General features: G+C 39.8%; 1 protein-coding gene across 2 annotated transcripts in view; it reads right to left on the bottom strand.

Moving 5' to 3' along the window:
• The window catches only part of ZNF366 (zinc finger protein 366), a 35,817-nt gene extending 35,130 nt beyond the window's left edge, over positions 1-687 (bottom strand). For both annotated transcript variants that reach the window (XM_015848875.1, XM_015848874.2), the window contains exon 1: positions 520-687. The gene's annotated coding sequence lies outside the window, so the exon portion shown is untranslated. The remainder of the gene's footprint in view (positions 1-519) is intronic.
• Positions 688-12,058: the final 11,371 nt, after the last annotated feature.

Raw genomic sequence — 12,058 nt, 5'->3', positions numbered from 1 at the left:
GTAGTATCATAAATACAATACCATCTGAAGGAAAAAGAAGACCTAGCAACTCATCTCTCCTCACGGCACAGGTTGGCAGGTTGGCGCAGACCTCAGGACTGGGAGGTGATACATGAAATACATCAGTTTTCATATAACACAGCTTCTCTCGTTATTTCAGCAGTGGCCCAATGCAGCTTGCTGAAACGTTCAGGGTAAAGTGAGTGAAGCCCATAACAATATTCTGGTGGAGACACTATATGCAAAATGCATAGCAGATTGTGTTATGAATATTATCAGCCTAGGCGGAAAACACTTTCTTTTCCATGTTTGTTAAACCTCACGTTGTTATCACAAGTATCTAAAAAGAGTCTAGAGACATTTGTAGAATAAATACACTGCTTGTAAATGTATATGATCATTATCTCCTTATCAGTTAAATGTGTATCTGATAAATGCCTTTTCTTAATGCAAAAGTATATATATATATATATCACACTTCTAAAAAGTTAACCATAAAAGCATTTTCACTCAACTTACCAGATGTTGAAGCTGGAAGGAATCTTGCCCTACTCTCTACCTGCTCTCGTGTTGGTAATCTCTCTCTCTCTCCCTCTCCCCCCGTGCAGAAGTTGCAGTAAACTTTGAAAACTAGCAGGGACAGTGTTTCAAATGACTTAAGAAAGAGAACAGGAACAATTATTTCGTTCTCTTTTTTTCAGATGAGTACAGTACCTTCAGAAAGAAGGAAGGAAGGGAGGGGAGAGGAAGTCAACAACCCTTTGCTTTCCTGCAAAAAATAAGGAAACAGCAGATAGCAATCTCGTTTTCTCTCAAACAAAATGTTTGGAAAAATAAATACAACTAAACCAAAAGGAATTCCTCAAGTATTATATCTGCATTATTGGCTTCATAAAACCTACTTTACAGCTTGCTATGTGTAACTGCATTAAAATAAATGAATTTCCGAATTAGGAGTAAGACACCCATATCTCACACAGAACAATCAGTCATAAGTGTGTACAGATAATGCAGGCTTTTTCTTCAGACAAGGAACAATCATCCGTGGAATGAACATATATGAGTACACATATCTTATTTCCACGGTAAAAGTAGACGCACAGATTTCTTAAACTCCCTCTTCAGTGCAATTGTAAGAAAATAGCAGTGGATTATTCACAAAATGCTGTTAAATAAAAAGGGGGACAAAAGGGGACGCAGAAATGATAAGGACTGTATCTTGATATTAGGGTTGCAGTAACTCATACTTTCTCTCAAAGATTTGCAGTGTTGGAAGGCATCCTGGTTTCTCCAAGCAAAAACTACATGCTGCGTTCTAGAACACATTCTGTACTTCACTTTGTTTTTTTCATTCCCCATTAAGCAAATTCTGACAAGCAGATACTGGCCAGCTGGCTGCAGTTCTACTTGGGATAAGTTTAGTCCATTGTGTTCCACGGTGGTTTTGTTCACTCATATGTTTTCCCCCAACTTTATCTGTTATTTGAAATCCATCTATAGTGAAAAGATGTCCCTCTTTTTTTCCCCCAGAATATATTTTCATTCTGATGTTATTGCATGTAAAAACCTTCCCACTGTTTCAAGGCCTGTGTTTTCAACATGCTTTGTAACGTGGTACCTAAGGCAGTGCTGATTGTGGACAAGCAACTCAGCATTGTGTTCTGTGACAGACAGTAAAAAAAGGCATTTCATGTGGCTCTTTCCTATGAAACATTCATCCAGACTTTGCTGTGGGACTGACAGCTAGATGAATGCTGATGAGGTAAATTACGTTACAGCTGTAAATCCATTGTCAGTAGGAGGACAGGTTGGTACCCTATCCTGTACAGATTATAAAAATTGCTTCTTTTATTGATTGATAATGAAAAGCTGCAAACCAGCATAGGAAGTACTTTGGCACCTGTGTTCCTTCACGCAGTTCTTGTTGCTATTTCCAGATGTCTAGCAGCAGTCTGAGGGGAGAATCTTTCATTTTAGTATTCAGCAACTGGAAGATTTGACTGTGCACATCAGCAGCTGGCAGAGCAGTACAGGTGCTGTGGGTGATCTCTGGCCTTACAGCATCACCGGCATTTCCTGGTAGTGAGAGGTTAATTGTAAAAGCAAAAGAATGCAACGCACTTAGGGAACGTGCTGTAAATGAAGTACTCTACAATCCCTTGGGAACAGAGTTCTAGTGCATACCAAGCACAAGGAAAGCAGGGAAGCACAGAAAGCAACCACATTAATGTATTGGGGGGAGGGGGGAGTCGGAGGAGGGAAGGGTGAGTAGTTGAAAAAACTTGATTTTATTTTGAATTAGGTTTTTTTTTGGTTTTTTTTTTTTTTTAGTTTAGTTTATTTACTTCTTTGCCAAGTACTCTGTATTCATGAGACCCTGAAGACTGCTACCACACATCATTTTGTTTCTATTGGCAGCACATTGCAGAATGCCTGTATTCCCCAAAGTATGTTCAGAGGCCATAGGAGGTATGTGCCCTCATTGTAACAGATGTCCCTTTCTTCTTCACACAGCGGGTTTCACTTTTAGTTTTGGGGACTGCAAAGCTAAGATGCTTGTCACAAACAACCACTTGACTGCTTCACTATCTAATAAATGGCTTTGATATTCTGATTGAAGGAGACTGTTTGAGCCTGCTGGTACTGCAGGGAGAGCAGATGTAAAGGTCTTTGCTCATCTCACCTCGGGTCCTCCTGTCAGCAGCCTTTCTACCACCTAAAGCTGGAGCCAGTGTTCTTGAATGAGTGCTGTTACCACTGCCTCATTTCACGCTACAATGAAACAGAAGGGCAGAGGGAAATTGTCTCCTGCTAATAACCCTCTTCGTGAAACAGTGCTATGCCAAGTGCTCAGGACACTGTTGCCCCGTCAAAGCCCAGGTAGAGTAATCTTTCTTCCCACGGAGCATCTGCTGCAGTGCTGGACTTGCTCGGCCAATTGCTCACTACTGCCACCAGAAAAATGCAAGGAAGGAAGAAGAGGCATTGACATTGACATTTTCATGCCCGAAAATACCTTGGAAGGTCATTCCCATGCAATTTATGACTATGGAGAAGCAAAAGCAAGGCCAATATCTTTAGTTTCTGAAGTCACGCAAACCAAGTCACAATGGATAACTCTATGGCATTTAATCATTTTTAAAGGGACAGGTACATTTCTTTTTAAGAACATATTTCTGGAAGTTTTATTCTTTATTTCACCTTTCCTCAATGTGCTTTCACTAAAATAATGAATCCACAGAAACAAATACAGAAAAGTACAACCCCAGTTTCAGCACTGGCAAGGGATCAACTTCAAGCATAGCTGCTTTTAAGGTCCAATAAATTGTATGTGTAAGGCAGAAAAGCAGACAAGAAAAAATCTGTTTATGGTCACAGGCACGTCTGATCTTCTGATCTTCTGTCAGGTTAATATCTGTGATGTTAAGGACTTAATCCTTTATTCTTTGTAATTGTTGTTTGTTTGTTTGTTTTTAGTTCAGTAGGAAATAAATGCTCTTCCCAAAGGCAGGAGAGGAGCTTTCTTACATGCTCAAAGTAAAAATGAAATAAAACACGTTCAGCATGTTAGTAAGCATGAGATAAGGGTTACAATTAGTAGCCTTTGCACCACCACCCAGCATAGATAAGAGAGTGCAGTGTTAGCTACAGAAGCAATAACATTCTGCCTCATCCTGAGAAAATGAGACCAGAGGCAAAAATCAGACATATGTCTGCCTGAAATTTTTAAGGAGACATCTTAATGCATATGAATTGTCGATGAAATAATAAGGTGAAAATCTTCCTTCTGGGTTATAGTCCAATAGTCTACCTGTGGAATTTAAAATAGCATACTTAAAGATAATAATAAAAAAAAAAACACTCAAAGAATACTTCACTGATCTCTGTCTGTCACTCTGCTATACTTCCCTGGCCTCGCTTCTGCAGTGAGTGTTTACTGTAGACTGCTCAGGACTGAGCCAGCAGAATGCTAATAGAATCAGCTATGTGCAGATCTGAATCTAAAGGACTTCCTTTCTGTGCTGCAGCAAGAGGGATGGGTATCTAGTTATCAACACTCTGTTACCCTACCCTTTGTTATGCTACTTTGCATTGCACGCACTGTTAAGGTATGATACATTCCTTTTTATTATTATTATTGCAGTCATACTGGCTTTCATTTAGTTTGCCAGATTAGAAAATGTTAGAATATAAGAAAACTTTATGCAACTATCTGTGTCTCATGATCATGGGATGATCAGAGTATTCTCACAACTGTGTGCTTGTGAAACTAAATTTAACACTTTCATCTAAGTCCTTTTGATATTTTTCTATCTGGTAATATATAATCAACATTTTAATGAGCTTTTAGCATTTGCAGACTACAACCACACTGTGTGTTGTTCTGGTGAGAGAAAGTAGAAATTTAAGAACATTTTAAGGAGGAAGCTTTTCCTGGTAATAACTACCCTTCTGTAATTTGAAGTGGCCTATATAACTCATCCTGGGACAAGCTCCTTTCTGGTAAATGACACTGTCTGAAATCATCTGAAGAGTTGCTGTTCTTGTACCATGTTTGTAAGCATCACAACTACTCCTATTAAGACATTACAATTAAAAAAAAAAGATTTTAAAATAAGATAGTATGATTAGGAGGATGTGTTTGCATCTTCTAGCATGCATAAATTTATGTGAGAAGGACTGCAAGCCCTGTTCAGGTCGGGAGTAGATGAGAATTTGGCTTTGGTCTCCATGTCTGAATTGGGTGTCACATCAAAAGGAGAGCAATGAATGGGAAGATGTCAAAAAATCTACCACATTTTTTGGTAGTTCCTCAAAGCTGGCCATTTGACTACAGTATAAAGCTGCATTCTATCATTATTTATACTGGGAAGTAAATACAGTCCTTCCTGGAGTTATTACATTTTAAAGAGTGTTCATGTACTCTCATGTCCATTAAGTATAACATAACACCTGAAACTGCCTAACATGTTTACAAACCTAAAATGTGGAAAATATGTTGTCCTTGGGAAACTTCAGGAAAAAAAAATCAGAAAAAGGTCGTTAATATGTTTTCCTCTGTGCAGCGATGCTTCTTACCTTATTAGCTCCAGTAGTACAGCATGATTTCTTCTGGAAGCCTGGTAATACATTTCAAAATAAATTTGAGAAAAATACAAATTTATCTAAGTTTTGTAATCATTCTGCAATTGCAGTCTTTTTTATTTCAGGTATTTCAGTCACCAAACATGGCTGAATACTTTATCTTACATGAAGTAAAATAGTAGTATTGATTTTTGAAATACGCTTCTGTCCTTTAGTTTGTGATATCTTCCCCAACTATTCAGTCTTGGCCAGATTTTGCTAAAGCTGAAGTTCTGTGGGTATTACAAAAATGCCATTTCTGGGAGCAAAACAGGGACACTGGAAATCCAACACCACTGCTACCAAGCGGTGTGTCTCTGATCTATAACTGCTGGGCTGTGCATCCAGAAGAGCTCTTGGGAAAACTGTACTGCACATCTGCATGAATTATGATAAATTGCATTTCTAAGCCGTTTACTTTTTCTGTTCCTAAGGGAAAGAAAGAAAAATTACTTCAGTCTGTGTTTAGGTTGGGGGTTGTTGTTTGCTTCTTTGGGGTTTCTTGTATTTCGTGGTTTGTTTTGTTCCTTGGCGCTGGAGAAATACTAGGCAGAGCAAACACTGTGCTCCTGCAGTCCTTCTTCATTGAATGCTCCCACTGACTGCTGTAAGATTTCTCCATAACTGGAGATAATTGTGTTAGGTCCCACATGCATTAAGGTTTACTGTCAGAAGTCAATGCAAACAAATTGACTGAATGTGACAGAGCATTGGGACTGACACATGAGCAGACACACAAAACATTTATCAATTACTAAAAAGAGAGTGTTAAGACATCTAGCCAAGTGTAATTAGGGCAAAATAAAAGCAGAACTCTTAGATCTGTCTGATTTCCTCTGTTCTTCAAAAAGTTTAAAAGAGTTTTGGTTTTGGTTCATTCCTTTTTATTTTATTTTATCTGAGATTGCTATTGTCTTTTAGAAAAGAATTTGTTTATAACTTAAAGTGCAGGAAGATAAAGAAAACACAGGAAAAACCTCAGACTACACTAAAACTCTTGCCACTGGGATTTCTTCAGCTGTGTATTTCCCTTTTGCTCATCAGAACAGCTCCCTTCGGTTCATGTGCCAAAAGCAAACCCTGATGCAAAACCATGGTGGTCATGCTGTACACACTTAATGCCAGAATATCCCTGCTGATATGTTATTACTCAGTAAACTGTGTTGCGTCATTCTGGAATATTTCTGGATAAATTATGTGTGTGTGTTTGTAGTGACTGATAACCAGTCATCCTGGGGGAGTTTTTGTATTTTTTTGAAGTAGGTGAGTTTTTTTGACTAGCAACATGTGGTGTTAGTCTTACTAAAAAGGTAAATGGAAGAAAAAATGGGGCAGAACTGAAGACTGTTGTTACAGAACACGCATTACATCCAGACTGTTAGGCTTGCAAGGTTGTGTTTACTCTGGATTTTTGTCTCCTTTTAACTGTGTAGACTTAAACACTGAACATTTTCTCTTAATGACTGAGGTAGAGCACTGCTGGTCAGAGTGACCCTCTTCATATTATTTGCTGCCTTTTGCTGTCATCCTTGAATGAGAAATACTTCATAAAAAGTGCTGTTAGGTCTGATTTCTTTATGCTGTTACAAGACCTCTGACTTGACTAGCTCATTCCTATTTATGTGTTAAAACCATTTCTCCATTTTCACAGGGATAGATCAGCCCACTGTCATATCATCTGTGGTGCTGCACGGCTTCCTCTTCACTGGACCACTGAGAGACTTTCTGGACAGTTCAAACTCAGTCTAAAACACTCTGGAATAATAACTCTTAATTTCCTTTCTTGTATTTTGTTTTTGGTGGTGCTTGGTTAATTTGTGTTGGTTTGTGGAACTGCAATTTCAGGTAAGGAATCAATCTAGGTCTATGTTATCTATTCCCCACATCCAGCTGTGCAGGCTTCTCACCAGCCCTGACACACTCTGCCTGCATTCCTTTCCTGAGCAGGAGCAATATCCAACCACACAGCAGCACAATGAATCCAGCCCTGGACAGAAACTCAGAATCAGTAGGCGCCAGCCTATGGAAAGTTACCTGGAGGCTGAACGTTCTGTCTAGAGACAATGTTGGCCTTTTCAGTTTGTAATAGAGCATCTGACAGTGAGTAGGTTAATAAGCTGGAGAAAGAGAAAAGAAACCCAAATGAGCTCCTGAGTCATCCCTTAGCGTGGGGAAGCCATCAGACAAGCCTGTTGTTCCATTCTCAGACATGCTGTTTGTCTTTCTTCTATTTGTCTCGAACCACCTACACTGCAGAGATTGGTAGCTTGCATAATGAGGCAACCTACATTCCCAGGCTGTGAGCATGAGAGGAGGAGAAGGAGAAATGGTGTGTTCTCTGCTTGGCAGCTGTCCCATCCACGGAGGTTGTATCTGCACAGTGTGTGCCCAAGTGCTTCCAAATCAGATGGTTAACAAACAGCAATAGCATAAGTAACGGGTTTCTTCTCTGTTCTTTTCTTAATAACTATAATGCCGCAGATCAGGTTGTGGGAGTGAATCAGCACTCTCAAGACAATTCTGTAAATAGCTGTCAACAGGGTGCAACTGGTAGTCAAATTATCCTCTCACTCAGCTGCAATATTGCTTTTGTTAATTTTCCACATGTAAAGTTATGTTGTGGATTGTGATTTTTATAATGCATGGCAAGACTGATTCCAGGCTGCCCTATATAACTGTGAAGCCGATCTTAATCTCTTATATCAGCATGAATCCTTTGAAGTCAACTGAAGTATTTTGGATTTACCGAGTGTTTTTGGATTTACTGGACTACTAGAGAATTGCAAAAGCCATCACCAATTGTTTTTCTTGTAATTATTGTTTCTTACCACATCTCAAGAAGATTAAACCACGGGTATTAAAATCTTATTTTATATGTCAGAAATAACATGACAAGAAATTCAAGTTTTCTCTGGCTTCTGACCTGACTGCTTTTTAACAGAGTATTTTTTGATTACTTACGTAATTGTTCATTTTTATTATTTTAGTCTTTAAGTACATGATGAGCAAAAACATAAGTTTAAATTTCTAAAATGTAGTTAAAACTTCATGGTTTTTAGACAAAGTTTGCCTCCTAAATCATATGCATTCCCAGCCAATAGCCTGAGCTTTGATTCTGTATGTGAAAGAGGGATGAGTATGACACACATCCTACTTGGCCACTCTGGAAGTCGATTATTCTCAGTGACTGAGCTTACCAAAAAGCTCTGTGCTCTGCTCATCATCTTCTAGCTTGTCTGCTTGCTGGGGACTCAGAGCAAGACAGCAGGTCTTCCTAACTGCTAACCTGCTCAGAGATCACATGCAGAATGAAACCAAATCAGAAGCAAAATGCCTGATTCTGGCTACATCTCTGTTTTCTTCACTCTTTAAGTAAACAGAATGAAAAAAACCTGGAGCTTGAAGGGTTCAAGATGAAGGATAGGGGAGGTCCTGAAGAGATCACGTGGAAACAGCTCTGGATGAAAACTGTCACATAGCAACAGCAGGGAACCCTAAATCTGAGTGAAAAGGAACCAGGTAAAAATTAATTTCCCACAATGTCTGGATGGCCACTGGATCAGTGTAGCACAAGAAAAATATCAGAGGATAATCAGAATTTAAATCTGTTACAATCCAAGATGTTCTGTGAGGTGGAAGAAGGAGCATAGTGCAGGCAAGGCTTTGTAGAGGTAAGAGGGACAGTCCTTGTAAGAGCACGTGATTTTCAGCTCTTTCCATGGGATGGCATTTCCAGGAACACATATTGAATGTGGCTCAGGATTAAAAATAACAAAACAAAAGCAACCAACCAAACATACTCAAACAAGTCAATGTATTTTCTCCAGTATTCAGAATCACCACACTGAACAACATGAGAAGTGGAGAACTGAAGTCTTTGAGGGGTGGCTGCCTATGATGATTTCTTGTATCCACATGGTACAAAGGCTGAACTACTCCCTTACTGTTCATGGCTTGGCATGGGAATTAGCACATGCTCAGACACCATGAGGATGCCATGGTGTGTCTGTGTAAATGAGGGTCCCAACTCCACAGAAAGGGAAGTCAGGAACTCCAGGAACTTTCAGAACAAGTTTGGTTAGCCATTTTTACACCAGCAGAGCTGGGAGTACTTGATTACCAAAAGCAAAAACTGCCTTTCAGTGACATATTCATCTGCAAGATATTTCAATAATCTTTAGGTTTTATAAAACTTTATGTTATTGTTTTAAGAGCAATAAAATTTGGATTTGAAGTACCCATCAATTACTTTCAACATTTTTATTGTGACTAGCAAATAGAAAGCTCCTATTACTTCTTTATTGCACTAATAAAATAAACAATCCACAAGATATGAAGACATTTTTCTTTCCTACTCACTCCCACACAGCTGAAATATAGTTTCTCTTCCCATGTTCTTTGCTAGCAGCTGACACTAAAACAAATACACAGAGGTCAGCCACACAAAGATCCTCTCTATGTGAGTGTTAATAATTTGCTCCCATAATCCACAAAGCTGTGAGTTGTGTTTGTCTCAGGTGTGTCCCATCATTTTCATGAGATTCAAAAAATGTGGTGTCACTCAAGGACAAGACTTTAAGCTCCCTACACTCATAAAAGAGAGAAACATAGACCTGCAGAAACATAGCATGGCTTGGATTGGAAGGAATCTCAAGGGCCATCTAGTTACAATCTACTGCCACGAGGAGGGTTGATGACTGCTGGTTCAAACACTAGATCAGGCTGCCCAGGGCCTCTTCCAACCTGGCTTTGAACACTCCAAGGGATGAGGCATCTACAGCCTCTTTGGGCAACATCTTTCAGTGCCTCACCACCCTCTCTGTGAAAAATTTTCCCACAACTTCTAATCTAAATCTCTCCTTTAGTTTAAAATCAGTCCCCCCATTGTCCTATTATTATCTACCAGTGTAAAAAGTTGATTTCACTCCTGTTCATAACCTGACTTTAAAAACTGGAAGGTCACAATGAGGTCTTCCTGCCACCTTCTCTTCCCCAGGCTAAACAAGCCCAGTTCCTTCAGCCTGTTTTCATAAGAGAGCTGCTTCAGTCTTCTGATCATCTTTTTGGCCCTCATCTGGACACATTCCAAATGCTCTACATCTTCCCTTCATTAAGAACCCCAGACCTGGACACAGTACTCCAGATGAGGCCTTAGGAAGGCAGAGCAGAGGGGGACAATCACCTCCCTCTCCCTGCTGGACATCCTTATGTGGACGATACCCAGGATACTGTTGGCCTTCTGGGCTGCTCTCCATTGGTCCTTTTGAAGACATATCTGGGATTGCCCTGACTGTAGTGCAACACCTTTCACTTGGCTTTGTTGAACTTCCCAGCATGATCCCCGGTGCTTGGAGTCCTTCTCCTAGGGTAGCGGACTGCACACACTCTGCAGGGCCAAAAGAGTCCCACAGGCAGTGCTGAGACACTGGGGCTGAATTACACAGTTCCACTCACTGCAGTGATTCAGCTATCCCAAAGGGGGAGAGTAATGGTCTGTGTTTTTTCGTCACCTGGAAACAACAGCATTGCCATGCAGCACCCAATGGGAGGGAGTGTGCTTGCTTTTTCCACCCAGGATGAAATAGTCGGCTATATTTTACACTGTTACGAACGGGAAAGAAAAGACAAAGCAATGGAATGTAATGTTATGCCTACCTGACCAAATGCCAGAGTCTGACACAAGGGAAGTTACAGGAAAATGGGAGGAGGAAAAACACAGGGCCACCTGCCAAGGTTAGTATTGCCTTGGATCAGTGAAAAACCTTCTGGATCACACCTCCATGAGGAATTATCCTCTTCCCCCCAGTATCACCTGCGATTTCCAGGTTAGGGTTTGCTCCAAGGGTATCCTCAGCTGTTTAATCTGAGGACAGTCCTGGTGTTCTGCACTGGCACATCTCATAAAATTCAGGGAATTCCCCTCTCTGACAGCTCAGCTTCAATTTGTTTTCATACCCATTGTATCCCTTAATTATTTTGGATTCCTGCTACCTTCTTGTGTATTCTTACAAGCAAAACAGATTTAAATTCCACACTATATTTAGTATGATGCACATTCAGAAAGAGAGGGGGAAAGGGACAAGAATTAGTGGATATTCACCTTTACATCTATAGTTTTGTCCAAATGACAGCTAAAGAGGATACCTGGAAACAGCAGAAGAAAACAGCCTGAGGACGCTGGGCTTCAGCCTCTGCAGCACTGCTCTCATATCAAAGCCATATGGCAGGAGATTTACAATCTGGAAACACTGCTTCAAAACCTCTTTACTGCACCTCACCAAATCTACAGCTCTCTCCACTCAGTCCATTTGGAAAACTCACTCTTTCTACAGCAGTCATAAGATTGCAAGTTCACAGCAATGATTCAAATTAATTATTTTAATATATTTATTCTTTCCCATCATGACTCTTCTTTGTTATGTTGTTGGCTCAAAGATATTAAAATATGAATTTTATTTGTTGTTGCAGAGCAGTAAGCACTCTGCCAACATTAAACAAATAGTTATGATGATTACATTTTCAAAAACAAGTCCTTAAATGAACACAGTCATAATCACATATTGCAGTATTTGCCTTTAATATCCTTTTTTGCCAAGGTAAAATGAGCATATTTTGTCAAGATGTACCAGTGGTGCAGTGTGGTGCGTTCCCTAATGAATCAGTAAATTGTGTTAATGTGCTTCAGATAAAATCCTAGCTAGGCAGCTTGCAGAAAATGACCCTAGTGCTTGCAGTATCAAAAACACAAATTTAATCCTACTTAAACAGTTCTCCAGCTACAATTTTCTAGACCAGTGTTTTCTTTACTTTGCAACAGATTACAGTAAAAGATGACACTGAATATTACCCAGTTCTCACCAAGTGGTGAATTCCCCAATCCCTATTGAAAAGAAGAAGTGGGGATGTTCAGACATTGCTTTGACAGGGGCCTCTG

The sequence above is a fragment of the Coturnix japonica genome, chromosome Z (genome assembly GCF_001577835.2).
Source record: "Coturnix japonica isolate 7356 chromosome Z, Coturnix japonica 2.1, whole genome shotgun sequence".
NCBI lineage: Eukaryota > Metazoa > Chordata > Aves > Galliformes > Phasianidae > Coturnix > Coturnix japonica.
The sequence above is the reverse complement of the archived record's forward strand: the minus strand, read 5'-3'. Positions and strand labels throughout refer to the sequence as shown.